Source organism: Lathyrus oleraceus, chromosome 5, assembly GCF_024323335.1.
Source record: "Lathyrus oleraceus cultivar Zhongwan6 chromosome 5, CAAS_Psat_ZW6_1.0, whole genome shotgun sequence".
Classification (NCBI taxonomy): Eukaryota; Viridiplantae; Streptophyta; class Magnoliopsida; order Fabales; family Fabaceae; genus Lathyrus; species Lathyrus oleraceus.
The window spans coordinates 148,471,464-148,495,421 of record NC_066583.1 but is presented as its reverse complement, the minus strand read 5'-3'; the positions used below and the strand labels follow the sequence as shown (position 1 = coordinate 148,495,421).

General features: G+C 37.0%; 1 non-coding gene across 1 annotated transcript; it reads left to right on the top strand.

Annotated features, from left to right (window-relative positions):
• Window positions 1-12,608: 12,608 nt before the first annotated feature.
• LOC127088759 (small nucleolar RNA R71) lies at window positions 12,609-12,715 on the top strand. Its single transcript, XR_007790577.1, has one exon. It is a non-coding gene; the product is annotated as a small nucleolar RNA R71 (small nucleolar RNA).
• Window positions 12,716-23,958: the final 11,243 nt, after the last annotated feature.

The following is a 23,958-nucleotide window of genomic DNA, read 5'->3' as shown; positions in this document are numbered from 1 at the left end:
ATATATATATATATATATATATATATATATCCCTTCGGTGCATTTTATTTATATTGTTGTGCTTGATATATTTGTTTTCTTTTTTGTAGTTCCCTGACCCACCTTATCGCTTGCTAGTTTCCACGCCTTTGATTGATTTGCGGGTTTTTATTGCGTCATGACTTTCTCTTTATTACTTCAAATTTGAGTTTGTTTGCCTTATATGTATTGTTGGCGTCTGACGTCTCCCTCGAACTCTGTAGTCCTAACCAAATTTTCGTCATTACTAGCTTCGATTGGGAAGAGTAAGTGTCATTCTTTAGTGTATCCAGGAATTGTCCTCATCCAAAGGTAAGGTTTATGTCCCTTCCCCCAAGGTTGACTTGGTTAGGGGTGGGCGTATTCAGGCTCCACCACTTACACTTTTGGAGTGACTAGTTTCTAAGGGCGGATGCGCCATCTACGCTTAAAGTGTGTACACCAAGCATGAAATATGCTTCAGAAGAGTGGCTTACGCCATCCTGTAGGGAAACAATAACTTTTGTGATCGCAATGTCTCATAACTACCAAATTAATGTTTGAAATTGTGCGGAGCTTTTGAGAACACTTAGCTTGTCCAGAAAGTAACAACATAGGTATGTTATGCTTCTTTTTCTACTTGCTTTTCGGCTAATGGTGCAGTCGATGTGTGTGTTCCTCTTTTTTGTATGTTGGGTGGATACAATCCTTATTTTTGTATGTCTCATGGATGTGCTCTTCCTCAATAATTTCAGCGTGCGTACCTTTATTCGAGAGGCAATATAGGTTGGCTGACACCTTCATGAATATCCTACTTATCCATGTCTGTGGAGGTCGGGACATCCTTGAAAACTTGTTCATAAAGATGGTCGGTGGAGTGGTTTCTCCCTCTCACCTCTTTACCTCAGGGCTTGTGTTGATCATCGACGAGCATTCGAAATTAGGTCAATTGTGTATTTGAGAGGAAGGTTACCTATATGTGTCTTATCAGACTGGCCTTGATCTAGTTTACTCCTTGATCACTACTGGATAAGAGATAAGATTTCTTGAGATCTTATACATTTAGCCCTAGTCTCCAAGAGTTTAGTCTAGTTTCTTCTTAAATGTACTATCTTCGTGCAAATTGTCGAAGTCGGTGTTAATGTTGTTGCGTCGGTTCTAACATAGATGTCGTGGAAGGTTTTCCCCATTGATGTACTAGGCACCTGTGAGCAACTTTTGATTCCAATTCTCGGTGGTGAGCATAATCAATCTACCTTTATATACACTGGTGCTTGATCTTCCCGATTGAGGGTGTGAGTTTGGATATACTGCGAGATAAAGTTATCAAATTATCTCAGGTTAATGGATCTCCGTCATTGTATATATTCAGATCTGATTGCTAGAGATTTGATTGCTCAGTTGCGTAAGAACTGAAGTTGTTATAGGAGATCCACTGCCTACGAGGTATCTCATAGGCATTTTGATGCGGTGTTTCGCAAGTATACGAACGCGTCAGAGTAATATAAAAGATTGTCGAATCCATAGAGACCAAGTGTCAATCTATCGTTATCTATTGTTATGGTGTTTATCAAAGGCAATCAAAATAGGTGTTTTTGGAGTGTGCAATGAAAAGTAAAGTGTTGAAATAAAGATATAATTATTAAAGACAGGGTCGAATGTAATTCACGTAATTAATTGATAATCCAAGTACTTGCTAGTAGAGCTACTTATGGGCAATGTTTCCTACTTTGAAAAGAACTAATTTAACAGGAACTGTCGCTTTCGCGTATTCAGAACCGAGTTGTACTCCCTAATCAAACCCTCTTATTATCACTTATAAAAAGGCGCGCATTGCGTTAGAGTAGTAAACCTATTTTTAAGAAATATAGTATCTTAACTAAGTTGAAAAGTATTATAACCTGAATTTCTTAACCAAAAGAGGTTCTTACGAACCAGACTCTAAACTTATAAACGCGTCCGAAAATAGTTTTAAAATCTCTTTTCTTCTTAATGTTAAAATCTCCTAATGAACTAAACAAAGCGCATTTGCTGTTTTTGAAATAGTTAAAAACAATTAAGTTTAAAAAGACGTTGGACGGCTTTCGATCTTACCCAACGGAATTGAAGTGCGGGAAAACTTAATTTGAAAGTTAAAATAGCCCTTAAGTGTTTCTACGAACAATTGTACGGATTACTGGTTCAATTACGATCCTTACATTCTAACCTTATAAATTTAGCTAGACATGGTAAAGTAAAAGTGCATTAAAATAAATAAAAGTAGTGCGAGTGCGGAAAGTAAATGATTTAAAGCGAGTGCGAGGAAATAAATAAAGTAAAGCGAGTGCGAGGAAATAAATAAAAGTAAAGAGAGTGCGAGGAAATAAATAAAAGTAAAGCGAGTGCGAGGAAATAAATAAAGTAAAGCGAGTGCGAGGAAATAAATAAAAGTAAAGCGAGTGCGGGAAAATAAATAAGATAAAGACAAGTAATAAAAACCTGCTCCAATCGGAGGGTTGAATAAATTGCAAAGCGGAAATGAAAATGGCGGCAGGATTAACTTCCTTCCAAAGTGCTCCAAACTCGATTACAGACTCTATCGCAGACTCGATTACACAATTGTGGTAACACTCCAATGCGAAGCGATTACCACTTTATAATACTGAATATATGCCTAAGTGAAATAAAGTTGCTCTGAGTTTGCCTCTGCTCTAAGTTTGGATGATTGTAAAAGTGAATTCGAGTTTCTATTTATAAGCAAGTAAAAAGATGGAAATGACTTGGATGTCCTTCAACTTGAAAATGGGAGGGAAACTATTTTCCTCTTGTGGCGCCCGCCACAAGGCCATGGCGCCCGCCACAAGGCCAATCTGAGGCGCCTTAGTGGAGGTAGTGGGGAACATGGGAGTTGAGGGAAGTTGAGCTTGGACACGTCATGGCAGGGTCTATGGCGCCAGCCATGGGGTAGGCCACAAGAACAAAATGCTGAATTTTAGGGTTTTTGACTCTTTTTCGCTCCTTTTCTCGATCGGGGCTCCGATTAAAGTAAAAACCTGAAAACAAAGGAAAACATACCAATAACACAACAAAATGATAATAAAATAACTAGAATGCATGTGAAATCGGAGTCGAAAATACGGTAAATTTCAGTGTTATCAAACTCTCCCACACTTAAACCTTTGCTTGTCCTCAAGCAAAACATTAAAAAGCTCATAAAAGAAAATTTGTGTAAACGAGTGCTTCAGGTAAAAAATCTAAGTTCAAGTCGGGATGCAGTGATAGGTACTAACTGAGTGAACTAAGGGTATCATGATGACACTAATCCGCAAATACGGACATAAACTTCATTCCTATATTAACCAACCCATATTATCCCACAATACCTAGGCCTGCCTCTTTATCTCTTTTGTGTCCTTTTCATTCAGGCGCAATCACATTAAGCCCGTTATCTGTACATGCTTCGTAGTAGAGTGGCCTGTTAGTGATTATGATTTGAGCATGGGTTTTCTGGCACATAAATATGTGTAAACCCTTTTATTGGACCCAACTGTAGTTGTGGGGGATCGGATCGTAATCCGCCCTACTGAGTTCAGTGCTAGATACCTCTGAACCAACTAACAGTGAGTAAGTTTTTCTTTTTCTTTTTGTAGCAATTTTTTACAATTCTTTGGTTTAAATGACTTTGTGAGGGTCACCTATACCAGAGTTTCCTTTTTGCTTTCTTTTATTTTTTTGTTTTTCTGGATCATTCACTTATTTGCATCGGTCCCCTACGTAGAGGATGCGTAGGCCGGAGCTGACTACTGAGATAAACTACTAAGGACTTATACGGAAATGATGATTAAGGCCATGGTATATGGGGTTTCGGGAATGATTCCTATATTTACGAAGCTTATGGTGCTAAAACAGATACTGATGTTTCGCAAAGTTCTCCCAAGTCACCGCATCCTTACTCAAAACATGTCTTTAAAACCTGAAAACTTTCGGAATAACACTATTTTCTTTTGCAATTTTTTTTCGGTGGGGCTAAAGGTATGGGGAGGTAGGATTGTACTAAAGATCTACTATATTTGGTGACTCGTCAGACTCATGCATTATACTAAAAAGCAAAATAAACAACTAAAAAGAAATAACAATAAATAAACTATCTAAAAACAGCAAAGAAAAAGCGATAAAGGAAAAACGAGAAAAGCAAATAAAGAAAAGACGATAGAGTCTCCTCCCACACTTAAATCGAACATTATCCCCAATGTTTCGAAATAAGATAAGGGAAGAGTTACCTGGCAACCTATTGCTGACCACTAGTGCCCTCGCCATCCTGAGGTGGACGACGGGATCGGGTACGACGACGATCTCTCTGAATCATCCTCGCCATCAGGGCATCCTGAGCGGTCCTCACCTCTCGAAGGTTACCAATAATGGAACCTTGAGTGGCTTCAATTAGTGCCATGTGTCTCTGGTGGTAGTTTTGTTGACGGGCTTGAGTATCTGTGATCGTTTGCAGAGACTGTAGAACAGTGTCATAGGACCTGTCTGTCCTCCGCTGTGATTCTTGCATGAAGTTCATATTATCCGCCATTTGTTGCTGGATGGTAGAGAGTAGGTCGTCACGCCTTTTCTATCTAGCCATGTGGTCACGCCACATCTCCTCTGTAATATAGAAGCTAGAAGTGGTACCTGCAGAAGAAGAAGATGGTGCGGTGTGTGGTGGTGAAGGATGATGGGGGGACATATGGGGTATGGGAGATCTCTCTCGCCGATCATATTCATCATCAGTGTCATGTCCCGCCTCATCAGGAATGTTAGGAGGAAGAGGACCCAATACAGATGGAGCATCTAAAGCGTAGGTCCAATTCCTTTCATCTCGTACATCTGTACGTCTAGTGCACGGTAAAACAACAAACGGGATGGCTACACCATGAACCATAAGCATATAGCCTCCTCCTCTCCTCTAGCGGCACAATTTCATGTCTCTTAGAAATTTTAGGTTAATTGTGCGAGGAGGTAAGGGTTCTAGGGTAGCTATCTCATCGTTCAGGTTAAGCGCCCGAGCAATAGATGTAATCAATCCACCAAAAGAAATCGGTCCCGCTTTATTCACAGTTAAAATCATATGAGCAAGCATGAACGGGACCGAATTAATACGTCTATTTGTGAGGCTTCCTTGTAAAAATAGAAGCTCTCTAGCATTAACCTTATTTGGATTCTCCCGGCCAAAAATAGTGCATGCCAACAAATATCTAAAAACTCTGATGGCCGGGTTATGGATAGTTGAGGCAAGAACTCCTTCAAAAGAGTTTATGGAAGTGTTTGATAAACGCTCCCAGAAGGAAAATACCTCAACAGACCATTCGGAATCCAAAGGGGCCTCACAAATAGCACCATCCCCATGAGGGATTCCTAACAAGCTGGCTAGTTCGTCGGTACTGAATTGGTATTTAACAACAAACATTCTAAATTTGACAGTACCAACTGTGCTAGCAGTGTTAGGATTGACAATATAAATTAAGGAACTCGAAAATTCAATTGTCAACCGCTCATAGGTAGGTTCTTTATTGGAAAAGAAATTATGCAAACCTAAATTATCTAATAAATGAAATATGCTATGATAGATACCTAAAGTGTAGAGACAGTTTTCGTCAACATACCTTGTCGGGAGGATTTCCCGATTTTGCAACCGTTCAATAATTTTTCTTTGTCGATCCCCCGGTTTCCCTCCTCGAAGAATGAATCCGTTAAACTCCATTTGAAAAGCTCTTGAAAAGTGATGAAGAAGATGAAGTGGTTTGTGAAAAGGTTGGATTTTTACAAAATCCGACGGATGAAATCGAAAATGGAAATTGGAATAATGATTTGTGTGGTGTGGTGGTTAGAAAAGTATGAGCTTTTTGTGGGTTCAAGGATGTTTTTCCAAGGTGAAAAAAATGGGTTTGGAAGGTTGTAAGTTGCAAAAATGGTGAAGAAAGGGGTTCTGTCCCGACCTTTTACAGACGCTGTGGCGGGCGCCACAGGGTCTATGGCGGGCGCCACAGGGTCTATGGCGGGCGCCACAAGGCAAAATCTGGCTGGGCCGGATTTTGGTCCTTTGGTTTGGGCTTCTCTTGTCTTTTGGCTTTGAGGGGTCCGGATAGCATTTGTCTTGTGATTCTCCTAGTAACTTTGACTTGCATAATTTTATAAAGGCAAAAACAAAAAAATAAAAATGAAACAGAAACAAAAACAAAAATTAAATATAAATAAATAAATAACTGAAAAATTAAAATGCAAATAAAATAAACATAAAACATATATAGATAAAAATAGAAATACTAATGTATAGATGTAGTTTATATAATATTCCAAATGCGATAATATAAGATGAGTTATGTAAATACGAGAAATATAAAAATGAGATAAAATAAGATTAAATGGTGAGATCATGTAGTGGGGATGTCATCTTCCTGAGAGGAACCACGGAGCATGGCTACTTCTTGCTTGAGCTCTGCGATTTCCTGATATAGACAGTCGGCTTCAGTAGCATGGGTGAGATCAAACACTCCCATCTGTAAAGTGAGGTCAGCCACCTTCTGTCTAAGCGCTGCGACCTCTCTTCGAGACTCAGCAATCTGAGTGCGGATGTCGGGTGTCTGCAATGAAAGATTATTAGAGAAAACAATGATTCTGGGAGATGGTGGTGTAGGCGTGTATTCAGCAATGGGTGGTGATCTTGGTTCCTCAACGGTCTCTCCCTAGCCCTCTAGAGCATAACTCTAATTCGCTGGATCATGCACACTGGTCATCATAGGATCTGGCAGTGTGAAGTAATGGATAGCCTGGCTGTCGACTAGCAATCGGAACTGACATGGGTGGAAAGAGGCTCTCCTCATCAATCCTCTGGTCAAATAGAAATCGATGTCCATGGTAGTGTACCCACAATAGGTCCGAAGATGTAACAGCTTGCGAGACAGACCTAAAGCGACAGCAATCTGCGTGACGATTCCACCAACATGGATGACTCCTTTGGTAGATCTGGAGATACCGCTGAGACTGTATAATAAAAAGTTCCCACATGCTACTGGGTGAGACTGGGATGCACAAAATAATAGGAAGATCTCCTCTTCACTCAGTAGTGTCTCTGCATCCGGCTTTCCCAAGAAGGAATATGCTAATATCATTTGAAAGTATCTGAAGGCTGGGTTATGTATGACATGAGACAACTGCATAGATGGATCCTGGCTTCCGCCACCCGAGATATCACTCCAAAACTTCTCAACCTCTTTACCCAGGAAATATCCCATAGGTGTCTCCGGGATAGCATCAGGAGTGGTCTGGAAACCCAATAAGTCGCCGAACTCTTTCTGGCTGAAAGAGTACTCAACTCCAAAAAGCCTGAAAGCAGCATACCCATCTGGTCCAGAATATGGGTCATAGTCGAATGAACTCAGGAACTCCAGAGTCAGGTTCCTATATGTGTTACTCAAGTCATCAGCAAACTCGTCCCAGTGAAGCTGGTGGCTAAGGAATCAGATACTCGGCTCGATACCCAGTGCCTCCATACAATGCTGATCAGGATAACGTGTGGGTGCCATAGGGCGTTGATACAAAGCGATGTAGCACTCCCTCTGAGCATTATCTATATAGGCCACATGCATGTCATCGAAATCCTGCATCCTATAAAAGTTAAGAAAGTGATCCTGAAAATACAAACCATTCAAATCTTAGTCTCAATGCAAAATATGATAAAATAAAATAAAAATAAAGAAATGCGAAAAAGTAAAATGAAAGAAAAACCATGGGTTGCCTCCCACGCAGCGCTTGTTTAACGTCAATAGCTTGACGATTAGAATTTAGACACCTGTAGTAGTAGGAATCGGTGGATCAATCAGGGTGTGGCTCGAGGAGTATGCTGGAATGTCTCCTCCTTCGTAGAGCTTCAGTCTTTGTCCATTTACAATGAATGGATTACAGGTATCGTTCTTGATTTCTACGGCTCCGGATCTCAGAATCTTGGATACTTCGAAAGGACCAGTCCATCTTGAACGTAGCTTTCCAGGGAAGAGTCGTAACCTAGAGTTGAAAAGGAGAACATGATCACCTATATTGAAGTTTTTCTTTACTATTCTTTTGTCGTGATAGGCTTTTGTTCTTTCTTTATATATTTTTGCATTCTCGTAGGCAGATTGCCTAAGTTCTTCTAATTTATGAATGTCTAGGGTACACTTTTCTCCAGCGTCTAGGTAGTCTAAATTCAAAGTTTTAATGGCCATAGGCCTTATGCTCTAATTCGAATGGTAAGTGACATGATTTTCCATAAACTAGTTGATAAGGAGTAGTTCCTATAGGGGTTTTGAAAGCGGTTCTATAGGCCCATAATGCTTCTTGAAGCTTCTGAGACCAGTCTCTCCTAGAAATAGAAACAGTTTTCTCTAGGATTTATTTTATCTCCCTATTAGATACTTCTACTTGGCCACTAGTCTGTGGGTGGTATGGTGTTGCTACTCTATGCCTAACTCCATATTTTCTTAAAAGTTTGTCAAATATTCTCAATATAAAGTGTGATCTTCCATCGCTTATGACTAAACATGGTGTTCCAAATCTAGGGAATATATAGTTTTTAAATAGTTTGATTACTACCCTAGTGTCGTTTGTGGGTGCAGCTATAGCTTCAATCCACTTAGACACATAGTCTACAGCTACTAAGATATACCTATTTCCTAAGGATGGTGGAAAAGGTCCCATGAAATCGATACCCCATACGTCAAAGAGTTCTACTTCCTGAATGTTTCTTAGAGGCATTTCATCACGTCTTGAAATGTTTCCAGTGCGTTGGCATCTATCACATTTGACAATGCAAGCATAGACATCACGCCACATGGTAGGCCAGAATAGGCCAGCTTGAAGAATCTTGGCGTATGTCTTAGAGGTGCTCGCATGTCCACCATAAGGTGCAGAATGACAATGCTCGATAATACTATTTACCTCTTCTTCTGGAACGCAACGGCGAAAAATGCCATCTTTACCCCTTTTGAAAAGGAGCGGTTCGTCCCAATAGAAGTTTCTCACATCGTGGAAGAATTTCTTTTTGCGGTGGTAGTCAAGATCAGGGGGTACTATATCAGCAGCTAGGTAATTAACGAAATCTGCATACCAGGGTACGTTACTTATTGCTAAGGAATTTTGAGGGTGCTCATAAGGATCTAGGTTATTATCTTCAATGGTTTCTACTCTAGCGATCAGTCTATCATAGGCAAAATCATCATTTATGGGTACTAGTTCAGGTTTTAGATGTTCTAGCCTAGAAAGGTGACCAGCTACTACATTTTCAGTGCCTTTTTTTTATCTCTTATGTCTAAATCAAACTCTTGTAGTAATAGAATCCATCGGAGTAACCTGGGCTTGGCATCTTTTTTACTTAATAGGTAACGAATGGCAGTATGATCGGTGTAAACTATAATTTTTGCTCCTACTAGATAAGATCTAAATTTGTCTATAGCGAATACTACAGCGAGTAATTCTTTTTCAGTTGTTGCATAGTTAAGTTGGGCAGCATCTAGGGTTCTACTGGCATAATAAATGGCGTGTAATTTTTTATCTTTCCTTTGTCCTAGAACGGCTCCAACTGCATAATCACTAGCATCGCACATTATCTCAAAAGGTTCTGACCAATCAGGTGGTTTCATAATGGGTGCAGATACTAATGCTTGCTTTAAAAGATTAAATGCGTCATTACATTTTTCATCAAAAATGAATTCAGCATCTTTCATTAAAAGTCCAGTTAAAGGTTTAGTTATTTTGGAGAAGTCCTTAATAAAACGCCGGTAGAATCCAGCGTGTCCAAGAAAGCTTCGGACTTCTCTGATGGTTTTAGGGGGTTTTAGGTTTTCTATAACTTCTATTTTAGCTTTATCTACCTCTATACCTTTTTTGGAAACTATATGTCCTAAAACTATTCCTTCGGTCACCATGAAATGACATTTTTCCCAATTTAGCACGAGGTTCACCTCCACGCATCTCTCCAGAATTTTCTCAAGGTTAGCAAGACAATTGTGGAAATCAAATCCGAAAACCGAGAAATCATCCATAAACACTTCCATGATACCATCTAGGTAATCTGCAAAGATTGACATCATGCAACGTTGGAAAGTAGCTGGGGCATTACAGAGGCCGAACGACATTCGTCTGTAGGCAAAAGTTCCATAAGGGCATGTAAAGGTAGTTTTTTCTTGATCTTCGGGGTGGATAGGTATTTGGAAGAATCCAGAGTATCCATCTAGATAGAAGAAGTAAGAGTGTCTGGCTAGATGCTCCAACATCTGGTCTATAAATGGTAAAGGGAAATGGTCCTTCCTAGTTGCTTTATTTAATTTTCTATAATCTATACACATCCTCCATCCTCCTTCTAAATGTTTTGCTACATGTTCGCCTTTATCGTTTTGCACGACTGTGATGCCTCCCTTTTTAGGTACTACATGCACAGGGCTCACCCACTTACTATCCGAGATCTGGTAGATTATACCTGCCTCAAGTAACTTAAGTACTTACTTTTTAACAACATCACTCATTATAGGGTTTATTCTTCTCTGATGTTCCCTAGAGGGTTTTGAATCTTCTTCGAGTGAAATCCGATGCATGCATACGAATGGGCTTATACCTTTCAGGTCAGAGATATTATATCCTAAGGCTGAGGAATATCTTCGTAAAACGTCTAAAAGTTGGTTCGTCTCCTCTTGGCTCAAGGTAGCACTAACTATAACTGGACGGTTCATCTTTTCATCGAGGAACTCATATCTCAGGTTATTAGGCAGTTCCTTAAGTTCTAAGGTTGGTTTCTTAGGGCATGGCATAGGATCTGGGGTAAGGGATAAACATTCGTAAAGGTTATCATCGATGTAGGGTTTCTTAAAGTCGTCATCTTCCCTTATGAGAGTTGATGGTAACTTAATTGTTTTTATAATTTCTTTTTGTTCTAATTCTCTAACACATTCATCAATGATATCTAAGGCATAACACGAGTCTCCGATCATAGGTGCCATAAGAAATTTCGAAAGTATAAATTCTATTTTCTCGTCACCTACCTCAAATGTCAACTTTCCTTTCTTGACATCTATTATGGCTCCTGCAGTCGATAAGAATGGTCTACCTAGAAGGATTGGTATATCATTGTCCTCTTTGATGTCCATGATAACAAAATCAGTAGGGATAAATAACTGACCTATCCTAACAGGAACATCTTCTAAAATGCCTATCGGATACTTAACAGATCTATCGGCTAACTGAAGTGACATCTTAGTGGGCTGTAATTCTCCTAAGTTTAACCTCTCCAAACTGCTAAAGGCATTAAGCTCACACTAGCTCCTAAGTCTAGAAAAGCTTTTTCGATGACATGATTACCCAAAAGGCAAGGAATGGAGAAATTTCCAGGATCTTTATCTTTCTTTGCTAATCTGTCCTCGGAAATAGCATTACATTCCAAAGGCTTCGGATCGTCAAGTCTACGTTTGCTGGTAAGGATGTCTTTGAGAAACTTTGCATAAGAAGGTATTTGGGTGATGGCTTCTGTGAAAGGGATCTCTACATGAAGTTTTTCTATAACTTTAATAAATTTTTGATACTGTTTATTGATCTGGGTTTGTTTGAGTCTTTGGGGATATGGTATAGGTGGTTTATACGGCGGGGGTGGTACGTAAGTTTTGTCTTTAGGTTCTTCTCCTTTATCTCGACCTTCCTGGTTTTCAAAATCCTCTGGTTCCTTTACTTCGTCCGTGGGTTTGGTATATTCCTTAGAAGTTTTAGGTTCGCTCAATCTAGGGTTTGGTGGCTCATCATAAGCGTTCCCACTTCGTAGGGTAATGGCATTGGCTTGTCCTCTCGGATTTTGTTGAGGTTGTCCAGGGAACTGTCCTCCAGGTGTAGTCTGAGGGGCTTGGTTTAAAGCTACCTGAGAGATCTGGGTTTCAAGCATCTTGGTATGAGTAACTATTTGGTCAACCTTGGTTCCTAACTGAGTGATCAATTCGTTAACATGAATGTTTTGGTTCATGAACTCCTTGTTTTGTTGGGTTTGAGCGGCGATAAAATTTTCCATAATTTTCTCAAGGCTCGACTTTGGTGGTACAGGTTGCGTAGGTTGATTTGATCTAGGGGCTTGATAACTAGGTCTTGGAGGTGCATTATTTTGGATAGGGTTATTGTTTTTATAGGAGAAGTTCAGGTGATTCCTCCATCCAGATTTATAGGTATTCGAATATGGGTTCCCTTGGGTGTAGTTCACTTGCTCAGAGTGGGTTTCGTTTAATAGACTGCATTCTGCAGATTGGTGTCCTTTGGTTCCACATATCTCACAATCCGACGAAATTGCGGCTACAATATTCGGGTTTATGCACATATGCTCGACCTTAAGGGCTAATACGTCCATTTTAGCTTGCATCATGTCTATAGAGCTTAGTTCATGCACTCCTCCTTGGGCTTCCTTCTTCTCAACTGTCGCTCGTTCGACTCCCCATGATTGATGGTTTTGAGCCATATCTTTGATGAGGGCACTAACTTCAGGATAAGGTTTGTTCATCAGAGCACCGCCTGCGGCGGCGTCGATGGTCATCTTTGTGTTGTAATGAAGTCCATTATAGAAGGTTTGAATGATTAACCAATTTTCTAAACCATGATGTGGGCATGCTCGTAACAACTCTTTATATCTCTCCCAAGCTTCGAACAACGATTCTCATTGGTTTTGGGTAAATCTAGTTATATGGTTTTGAAGAATGGCGGTCTTACTCGGGGGAAAATATCTAGCAAGAAAAACTCTTCTAAGGTTATCCCAAGTCGTAATGGAATTGGGCGGAAGGGAATCTAACCATGATAGGGCTTTATCTCTAAGGGAAAAAGGAAATAATCTTAAATGTATTGCCTCAGGAGAAGCTCCATTGGTTTTAAAAGTGTCTTCTAATTGAAGAAATATTTTTAAATATTGGTTAGGGTTCTCAGTAGCGAGACCCGCGAATTGTCTCTGTTGTACTAGTTGCAACAGGGATGGTTTAAGTTCAAAATTATTAGCTGGGATGGTTGGGTTTACTATACTAGAACTAGGTTCTTCATTAGATGGTTGAGCGAAATCTTTAAGAGGCCTTTGATCTTCGGCCATAGCTCTCTTAATTCTATGAAAGAATAAACGTGCGCGAGCGTAACGTTCAGGTTCCGCCAGAGGGTATACTAAGCTTAAACTTCCGGTGCTGCGAGTTCTTCGCATTGACCGGCGGGAAATAGCCTAAGTCTAAATGATATAACAACAGGAAAATGAAATTTGACGAAATTGGTCCCCGGAAACGGCGCCAAAAACTTGATGCGGTGTTTCACAAGTATACGAACGCGTCAGAGTAATATAAAAGATTGTCGAATCCACAGAGACCAAGTGTCAATCTATCGTTATCTATTGTTATGGTGTTTATCAAAGGCAATCAAAATAGGTGTTTTTGGAGTGTGCAATGAAAAGTAAAGTGTTGAAATAAAGATATAATTAATAAAGACAGGGTCGAATGTAATTCACGTAATTAATTGATAATCCAAGTACTTGCTAGTAGAGCTACTTATGGGCAATGTTTCCTACTTTGAAAAGAACTAATTTAACAGGAACTGTCGCTTTCGCGTATTCATAACCGAGTTGTACTCCCTAATCAAACCCTCTTATTGTCACTTATAAAAAGGCGCGCATTGCGTTAGAGTAGTAAACCTATTTTTAAGAAATATAGTATCTTAACTAAGTTGAAAAGTATTATAACCTGAATTTCTTAACCAAAAGAGGTTCTTACGAACCAGACTCTAAACTTATAAACGCGTCCGAAAATAGTTTTAAAATCTCTTTTCTTCTTAATGTTAAAATCTCCTAATGAACTAAACAAAGCGCATTTGCTGTTTTTGAAATAGTTAAAAACAATTAAGTTTAAAAAGACGTTGGACGGCTTTCGATCTTACCCAACGGAATTGAAGTGCGGGAAAACTTAATTTGAAAGTTAAAATAGCCCTTAAGTGTTTCTACGAACAATTGTACGGATTACTGGTTCAATTACGATCCTTACATTCTAACCTTATAAATTTAGCTAGACATGGTAAAGTAAAAATGCATTAAAATAAATAAAAGTAGTGCGAGTGCGGAAAGTAAATGATTTAAAGCGAGTGCGAGGAAATAAATAAAGTAAAGCGAGTGCGAGGAAATAAATAAAAGTAAAGCGAGTGCGAGGAAATAAATAAAAGTAAAGTGAGTGCGAGGAAATAAATAAAGTAAAGCGAGTGCGAGGAAATAAATAAAAGTAAAGCGAGTGCGGGGAAATAAATAAGATAAAGACAAGTAATAAAAACCTGCTCCAATCGGAGGGTTGAATAAATTGAAAAGCGGAAATGAAAATGGCGGCAGGATTAACTTCCTTCCAAAGTGCTCCAAACTCGATTACAGACTCTATCACAGACTCGATTACACAATTGTGGTAACACTCCAATGCAAAGCGATTACCACTTTATAATACTGAATATATGCCTAAGTGAAACAAAGTTGCTCTGAGTTTGCCTCTGCTCTAAGTTTGGATGATTGTAAAAGTGAATTCGAGTTTCTATTTATAAGCAAGTAAAAAGATGGAAATGACTTGGATGCCCTTCAACTTGAAAATGGGAGGGAAACTATTTTCCTCTTGTGGCGCCCGCCACAAGGCCAATCTGAGGCGCCTTAGTGGAGGTAGTGGGGAACGTGGGAGTTGAGGGAAGTTGAGCTTGGACACGTCATGGCAGGGTCTATGGCGCCAGCCATGGGGTAGGCCACAAGAACAAAATGCTGAATTTTAGGGTTTTTGGCTCTTTTTCGCTCCTTTTCTCGATCGGGGCTCCGATTAAAGTAAAAACCTGAAAAAAAAGGAAAATATACCAATAACACAAAAAAATGATAATAAAATAACTAGAATGCATGTGAAATCGGAGTCGAAAATACGGTAAATTTCAGTGTTATCACATTTCTCCAACGATGGAGATTATGAAAACCATCGGTACCTCGACACTAAAGGTTCTAACTTTTTCTCGTTTCTCGAACAAACTAGTATTTTTCGATCTTTGTTTTGAGGTTTGGAGTCGCTCACTTTTTGGGAGGAGTGTTTCAATGATGGATCACTTTCGGAGTTAGCAGCATTATAGATCTCAATGGTGATGGTCAAATAGGATGGAATAGATGCAAATACCTAACAATTTGTGCCTTTGCAATGCATAAAGTGATTTACGAGGGTAGTTACTATTATTGGCGGTGAATCTGAGTTCGGGACTCTATTTATATTGTCACGATATAAGAATTTTGACGCCATGCAATCTTCGCTTATCGTTATGAGATTGCTACTCTTCGTATAGAGGAAGGACTTCAATAACATATCTATTTTGAAGGTTATCATGGCAATATCTTGTGGATGACAAATAATTAAGATGATACAAAATTAAGAGGCTAAGTGAGGATCTTCGGTGTCATATTGGAGGTATTTCTCGGCGATTCCGGTAGGGACCTGACTTCGGGCCGAGGATGATCTTCTTGTGAAATTTTGCAGAACATAGGAGTCAATTCCCACATACAAATCCATTATTCCGTTCTGGAACCAAAATTAGGTGTATCCTGATGGCGAATAACCATGAATAGGTGGTGCTAATATCCAGTACGGTGGTGCGGGTGGACCAGCAAGGCTAGCAATCCAATGCCGAAGTCAATTCAAAATTTAAGATGAGTGTAGTAAAAGTGGAGATCATAATAGTGTATGTTGAGTATTTGGTATGAAAGCGTTTATATGTTGGATCATTTGGAGTGGATTGGACATTGGATTTTGGGTCTTTGGCCGGTACAAAACATAATATTTTAAAATGCAAAAAATGAAATATTGAAAGAATTGAAAAAGTTTTGCAGGAAGTTTTGAAAAATCACCCTTTTCTATGTATTTTATATCATGAAGAATGAACTTTTAGAATAATCCTTCTTAAAATTTTTGGAAGAAATTTTAAATTTTTTCACTAAAATTTTCCACTTTTTATCATATTTATGTCAAAACATAATAAAGTAATTTTTGGAAAAATTTGTCCTCTTTAAACAATCAAAATTGAAAAACTTAGTCGTCTCTCTTATTAAAAATAAGAAGCATCTAAATGCCCCGTACAATACGAAGGGTGAACCAAAATAGAAACAAAATATATCAGGTCAAGGCCACTAACAACAATAAAAGAAGGATTAATGAATAAAATAAAATAAAATCATAAAGCAAACAAAGATGCAAGACATTTGGCCCAGAAAAAAAAGAAAAAGAATCAAAACATAAACTTCGCACCAAAGAAAAGTACAAATGTTAAATCTCAGACGAAGGGAACCACCATCAATAAAAAAAGGAAGCACCTATAACACTCCATGCAAGGTGAAAGATTCTAAAATCATTATTGACTCAATTAGAGAATAAGGTTTTCACTTAAAGCTGAGAAAACACATGAGTTAGCCGCAGTAAGATACAATTTTCAAGCCAAGAAAATATTTTTTCTTCCACATACTTCACAGTATTAGACGGACCTGAAAATACGATATCATTATGGAATTTCCATTACGACTACACAATCAAGTTCTAAATCATAAATAAGCCACCCCTTATCATAAATATTCCTCCTAATGGAATAAACATCTAAAAGAGAGACAAAATATCCATAGGAAAACCTAAACACTGTCCCAACCATCTAAAAACTATGTACTAGACAAACACCACCACCTCACATGTCATAAACAAATGGGAGGTCAGCTTGAGTGACCCCTTACACATGGGCCAAGAATCACCATCTTGATTCACTAGCATTATACATTTGAGCAAGTTCTTTCTAGTAAGGATCTTATCTTGAAGAAATTTTCAAAGAGAACACAACCACTTTAGAAGGGGCCCAACTAACCCAAATGAGAGGAAAAACTAAGTCCACAAGATTGAGTGGAAGATCACTAGAAAAATTAATTTCATGAAGGGATGAATAAGTTAAGGGAACTAAAAAATACCATATTTAGCATGATACCGTTAAACAAGTGACTTCAAGCACAAGAAGGGGGAGGGGTGAATTGTTGTATTTAAAACTCGTGATTACTTTTAAATTTTTCTTGATTATACTTAAAATTGTATTAGTGATTTATTAAGAGTAAATAGAAGTGGTAATTAAAGCGATAAATAATGGAAATTAAAAGGATAGGTTAATAAGATTGCACCAAATATTTGTACAGTTCTGGTCGAACGTTGGCCTAGTCCTATCCCCAAGAGGTCTTCTTAAGAGTTTGACTATAATCTTTGAGATTTTGAAGGTTATGCCCACAAACCTTCATACAATCTGATCTTGATATTTTACAGGCTTATCCCTAACCAAAGATAGTTTTTATCATAGACTAAGCTAACATACCTTCTTAGATATTTTCAAGCTGACCTCAATAACCAAAAACATTTTTTTATCGGCAAAGCTCAATAAATCAAAACATATATTTTATTATTGATTTATCTTAAGATCCAAACTCAATCTTCTGAAGAGTATCACACTCCCAAGAATTAAAAAAACATACGACCACTTACAAAATTCTTTCTCAAAAGCACTATGGAAAATTTAAGTAAAAAAATATTTTATGGAGAGAGGAAGAGAGAAATTAGAGAGATAAATTTCAAAGAAAATGTAAAGCTTTGAAAAGTGGTGTAAAATGAAATTGTGTGAGCCTCCTTTATATAGGAGTTGGAAAAACTAAAAAATGAAATAATCCACGGGCGAAATTGATAAGCCAATCGATTGGCTAAATGTCCAATCGATTGGTTTAGTCATTTTTAATCAATTACCTTGCCCAACATGGAAATATTTGATATAGAGCCATTGCAAGTTATTAATATGTTATCCTAATCACTTGGTTAAGTGATTAGTCCCTCTCCAATCGATTGACTTAATGCTCCAATCGATTAACATGCTCATAAATGTTTTTGCAGTCAATTGGTTAGTTAAAAAATCCCTTCAAATGATTCTAGATAGCTTCTTAATCACTTGGCTTATTTTAAAAAAATATTTAAGATGTAAAAATATTAGAAAACGTATTTTAAGTGTGTTTGTGTGTGTGTGTGAGTAACCTTAGAACTTAAGAGCAACTTCCTTACTTTTACAAAACTCTGGAACCTCAAACAAACATAACAACTTGACACAACTTGGCATGCTTTCACACTTTATCCGAGGCTTTAAGATTCTTTGTTGGATGCATCGATTATATAGGAACTTCAATCTCGAGTCTCTTTTCTTGATGAGGTTTTTGAGATGTTTTACTAGTTGGTTCACCATCACCAGAGTGTTGAAAGCTATTGCAACCGACTTCATCATAATTGTTGATTGTGTCGTCATTAAAACATCATGGAAGATCTTTTACGAGATTGTCAAACTTATATCTGCAAGTACATAGGTCCATATTCACCCCCGTTTTGATGATGGTAACACATCTCTTAGAGAGGTGGTAAAAGAAATAAATAAAATATATTTAGAGTAATTAACCCCCTCACTCAATTATGTATAGAGTATACTCTACTCCCCTTGATAATATACTTCTCTCCCTCTGGCATAATTAAAAATTAAAAAATAATAATAAAAGCACATAAATCCCATACAAAAAGAACAAGTTGCCTTATTGAGATGGACGAAAGGAGTAAAAAATATGATCTAAAATTTTATTTCTCCCCATGCAAGGTAGAATCTAGCTTTGAAATCAACCAATAGGTAAGCTTTGGAGAACTTCTTCCCTTTGATTCTTTCTCAGGCGGAACTCAAAAGTCTTTGAAGCTTTCTAAACCGAGAGGGAATTATATTGTCTACTTATTTCTTGCTCAGAATTCTTGAAGAGATAATTATTTTCCCTTAGGAGTGTTTTGGACAACCTCTATTTAGTCTCGTTAGGACTTATACTAGTATTGGGCTCTATGTGTTTGACACTACTTTGGTCCACAAGCACTTAAGAGCTCACCCCAAGGTTAGTGAGAAAATAAATTGACTAACCAATTAATAAATCACTTACTAGAGAATCTATCATGTTTTTTTGAATTTTCAATCTCTATTAAGTGTACTACTTCAGGGTTTCAAGGTAACTTAAGAAACTTCCCTTTTTGAGGGAACGACAGACCATCGTTGATTCTCCTTCTCCAAAAATTATTTAATACGAGAGTAGGTCCGACCATAGGACTGATAAATCCATTACAAATTTATCACCTTAGCCTTTCATGATCACAACCGTTGAAAAAATACCATCAATATCATTACTTTGGGCAATTACAATCAACATCTTGATTAAATCGACCAAGTTTGACAAGCACTATCAGATAACCACTTTTTCTTGTACACTTAGGATAGTATAAAGAGCTCTCCCATATTTTGATTTTAATCTTGATAAGGGAGTGTTGAGATGCAATTCCCTTAGAAATATCTCCATTAACATTCTGAATCGGATATTCCTTAATGGTCCTCCATTCTTTAGTTAGGCATTGATCTCTTAAGTTGACTTCTTTAACTTGAATATCTCCATTTGGTATTTGGACTTCCTCATGTCTTTGATATTTTTATTTCCCTTAATTTTCATCTTTCAAGGGTGGGATACCTGCAAAACTAACAACCTCTACTTTTACCTACTAGGGGTTAGTTCACCAAAGGTAATATGTAAAAATTGTTCCATAGCCATGGTCTTTAATAAAAGAAGTTTTAAAAGGATTTTATTTAAAGTTTTTTATAGACCATGCATATAGAGGAATTAAACATACTCAATTACCTTTGTTACACATCTTACTTAATAATAAATAACTTATGCAACAAAGCTTTAATTGATTAGAACAACTAAAAGGTAGAATCAAGAATCTTACCAAAAAAAAGTCAATCATTTTGTCATGTTACTATTGTGCAACGAGATTTATTCCCTTGTAATAGTGGAACATTCGAACATATGTATTTCTGTAGCTGTGTTACTTGAAGAGTAACTATCGGTAACATCATCTACATCATAACTTGACTTTTTTACTTTTGGTACCCATATATTTTTGGGTCCTTTGATGTTTGTGGAATACATAATATGAATAAATATCTTCTTTTTTTACGTTCAAAATTCTCTTTATAAAAGTATGAAGGAGGATGTTCTTCTTTACTCTCATGACTCTTTTTGATAAAACAGAAGATGGTAATATGGCCATCTTTATTACAATATTTGAATTTTAAGGTCTTGCAACAAGAGGTGGACTTAGAATTTCAAATGTTACCAAAGTTTTTACTGTTGTTCTTAGGTTAATAACCAAGACCAACCTTATTGTAAGATACTATTTGGTTTCCTAACAAAAGATTCAAGTTGTTTCTTCCTTTAGTGAATTTATCAAGTATATTTTGAAGATCATCAATTTTATTTTCCAAAATGTTTCATTGATCACGCTTGATAGATTCGTCTTAGACTTAGTGAGAGGAAGAGTTTTTAATTAGATCATCTTGTCTCTCTCTAGGACTTTATATTTCTTCCAACATGTTTTTATTTTTTAATTCAAGGGAAGAGATTGTGTCTTTGGAGGCAAAGATAATTTTTTATAATTTACTTGTTTCATTTGTTAGCTTCTTACAGATGTGAAATAAGTCTTGATAAGAAAAGTGACAGGTTACCTCATCATCATGATAATTTTCCATGAGAAAGATGTTTGCTTCTTCCTTATCTGAGGATTCCATATCATGGTTATCCCAAGATATGTATGCTCTCTTTTAGATTTCTTGAACTTTATTTGATTTTGGTTTCTTCTTGGTTTTTTTAGGGAAGTTTGGTCTTATGTGCTCGGTCTCTTCGTATTAATGACATGTAGATATGGACGGGGAAATTTCTTTACTTTGCTTTTGGAGCCTCGAGTTTTCTTTTTCATTTTTTAGGATTTTTTTGAATTTACGAAACATGAATTCCAGGAATTCATTACTTTTATTTTGACACTCTTTATCTTCTGGATCCATATCTTATATACTTGTTGCTTTTAGTACGATATGTTTCTTCTTTTTCTTATCATCTTCTTCATCATCAGCAAATCTTTTTAGTTCCATCTCATGTTCCTGAAAATTTCCAAAAAGAGTGTTTATGTGTCCATAGTCACTAAATCCTTAAATCCACAAATCGTAATAACTTTGAGTTTCTAAATACGATTTAGGCATCTAAGATTTTTTACAACTAATTCCTAATTTGAGAATGTTTTCTCAGAGTTATCATATGACTCGCGATATAGGTGAATCATGTTTGCATTTGACTTATTCTCTCTTATGGTTTCATTATTAAGAGTTCATACTCATGGGTTAATGTTCCCAGCCTTGCCCTCTTTTCCTTAGTATTTCCTTTATGAGTAATTCAGAGGATGTCCATATTTCGTTTGCAGTTTGGTAGTGAGGCACTATCAAAAACTCATTAAGATCGAGAGCGATAATGATGACAACTTTTTCTTTCAAACCTCATTCCACATTTTCTTTATCATCATTGGTCCAATATTTTTCAGGTTTTTTTCTTTCTATAACACCGTTAAAGTTCTGCGTAGGAACAAATGCACCTCATCCACATCCTTCCAAATACCTTGATACCATAAACTATATCCTTCTACATTAAAGAATAGGGGTTTGTTTAGTATATAACTTGAATTCATTTTTCCTTCAGAGATGATTAGTCCTTTATAGGAGTTAAGCTCTGATGGCACTTGTTAGACAAGTGACTTCAAGCACAAGAGGCGTGAGATGGGGGGGGGGGGGGGGAGGGAGGTGTGGTATTTCAAATTTTTGATTACTTTAAAAATAATCTTGATTATACTTAAAATTATGTTACTGGTTTCTTAAGAGTAAACAATAGTAGAAATTAACATGATAAATAAAGAAAATTAAAAGGATAAGGTTAAAGAGATTGCACTAGAGACTTATACAGTTTTGGCCGAACGTTGGCCTAGTCCTGTCCCTAAGAGGTTTTCTTTAGAGTTTGACTATAAACTTTAAGATTTTTAAGGTTATTCCCGCAAACCTTTATAGAATTTTATCTTGGGTTTTTAAAGGCTTATCCCCAACCAAATATAGCTTTTACCACACGCTAAGCTAACGGTTATTCTTAGAAATTTTCAAGTTGGTCTCAATAATAAAAAAAAACTTTTTCCGGCAAAGCTCAATAAACCAAAATAGATATTTGATTAATAGTTTATATCAAGAATCAAACTCAATATTCTCAAGAGTATCACACTCCTAAGAATTTAACATACAACACGACCACTTACGAAACTCTTCCTCACAAGCAAAGTTTCACTCACAAGGACTATAATAACTTTAAGTGAAAGAAATATTTTCTAGAGAGAGAGGAAGAGATAAATTAGAGAAATAAAGTCCAAAGAAAATTTAAAGTTTTGGAAAGAGGCATAAAATAAAGAGGAGGTGAGCCTCCTTTATATAGGAACTTGAAAAACTAAAAAAATGATATAATTCATGGGTGAAATTGATGATCCAATCGATTAGCTCAAGGCCCAAGCGATTGATTTAGTCATTTTTAATTGATTACCTTGACTAACAAGGAAATATTTGATATATAGTTGTTACAAGTCATTAAGGTATTGTCCTAATCGTTTGGTTAATCGATTGGGCCCTCTCCAATCGATTGGTTTAATGCTCCAATTGATTTGCAGGCTCATAAAAGTTTTCCCAATCAATTAATTTGAGTCCCAATCGATTGGTTAGTTAAAAATCCTTTCAAATTATTATGGATAGCTTCTTAATCACTTGGCTTGGTTTTAAAAACATATTTAAGATGTAAAACAATTAGAAAAAGTCTTGAGAGAGAGAGAGAGAGAGAGAGAGAGAGAGAGAGAGAGAGAGAGTGTGTGTGTGTGTATGTCTGTGTGAGTTGCCTTAGAACTTAAGAGCTACTTCCTTACATTTACAAAACTCTTTCCACTCAGACAAACATAATAACTTGACATAACTTGGTGAGCTTTCACACTTTATCAGAGGCTTTAAGATTCTTTGCTGGATGTGTAAGACCCCAATTTTGACCCTAAGATCCCTCATGCAATTTCATCATAAGCATTAGCATTGGGATCATACCTTGACATTCTCCTTACCCCCCCCTTCATTGGGTTTGTTTTGGGAGAGATCACCAAGCACCATGTGATTGTATCACTTGTATATTATCATTTTACTAACTAAAATACCAAAAATATGTCTTTGCATTTTCCTAACTCTTTTGTAGGTAAGGCATGATCCCATTGATTTATCAAGTCCATATCTAGGGTTTAAGACCCTCATGACAAAGAGTACAACCATGAATTGATCCAAAAATGGGTATAAGCATCATATATGAGTTCCATTGATTCCTATATGTTATATTTATCAAGTATTCTTCAAGAGTTTGAAGGTGATTTGCCTTAGAAACCCTAGTTTGACTAGGTATCTTGAGTAACTTCTCCAACAAGCTATCTTACCATTTGACCAAATTTTATAAAGGGACACTTCAAAATTCATCATATTATGCATATATGATATACCATAAGCCTAGAAAGTCAAAATAATTGAAGGCTAGCAAGTTGGTTGATGGTGGTTGGCCAGATGAATTCATCTGATCAAAACTGGGTCTCCCTAGACTCTATCTCCTACAATTTTCACCATATAAAAATGATTCCAAGAGAAGATTTACTCTAAATGACATTCCAAACAACTTTAATGTTGAGACCTATCTAGTTTTGTTTTGAAAATCATTTTCTATGTTGAAACATTATAGGTCATTTTGTCTAAACCCTAATTTGAAAGTCAACTTCCCAAGGTCATAACTTGCTCAATTTTTATGATATGAAAGATTTCCAAGTTGCAAAATAAAATTAAAGATGTCTAATTCAACTTTTATGTTTGGAGTGAGATCTAATTCAACTTTTATGAGCATGTGATATGAGGTTACATTATAGGTCATTTTTTACTTATACCATTGAACAAGTGATTTTC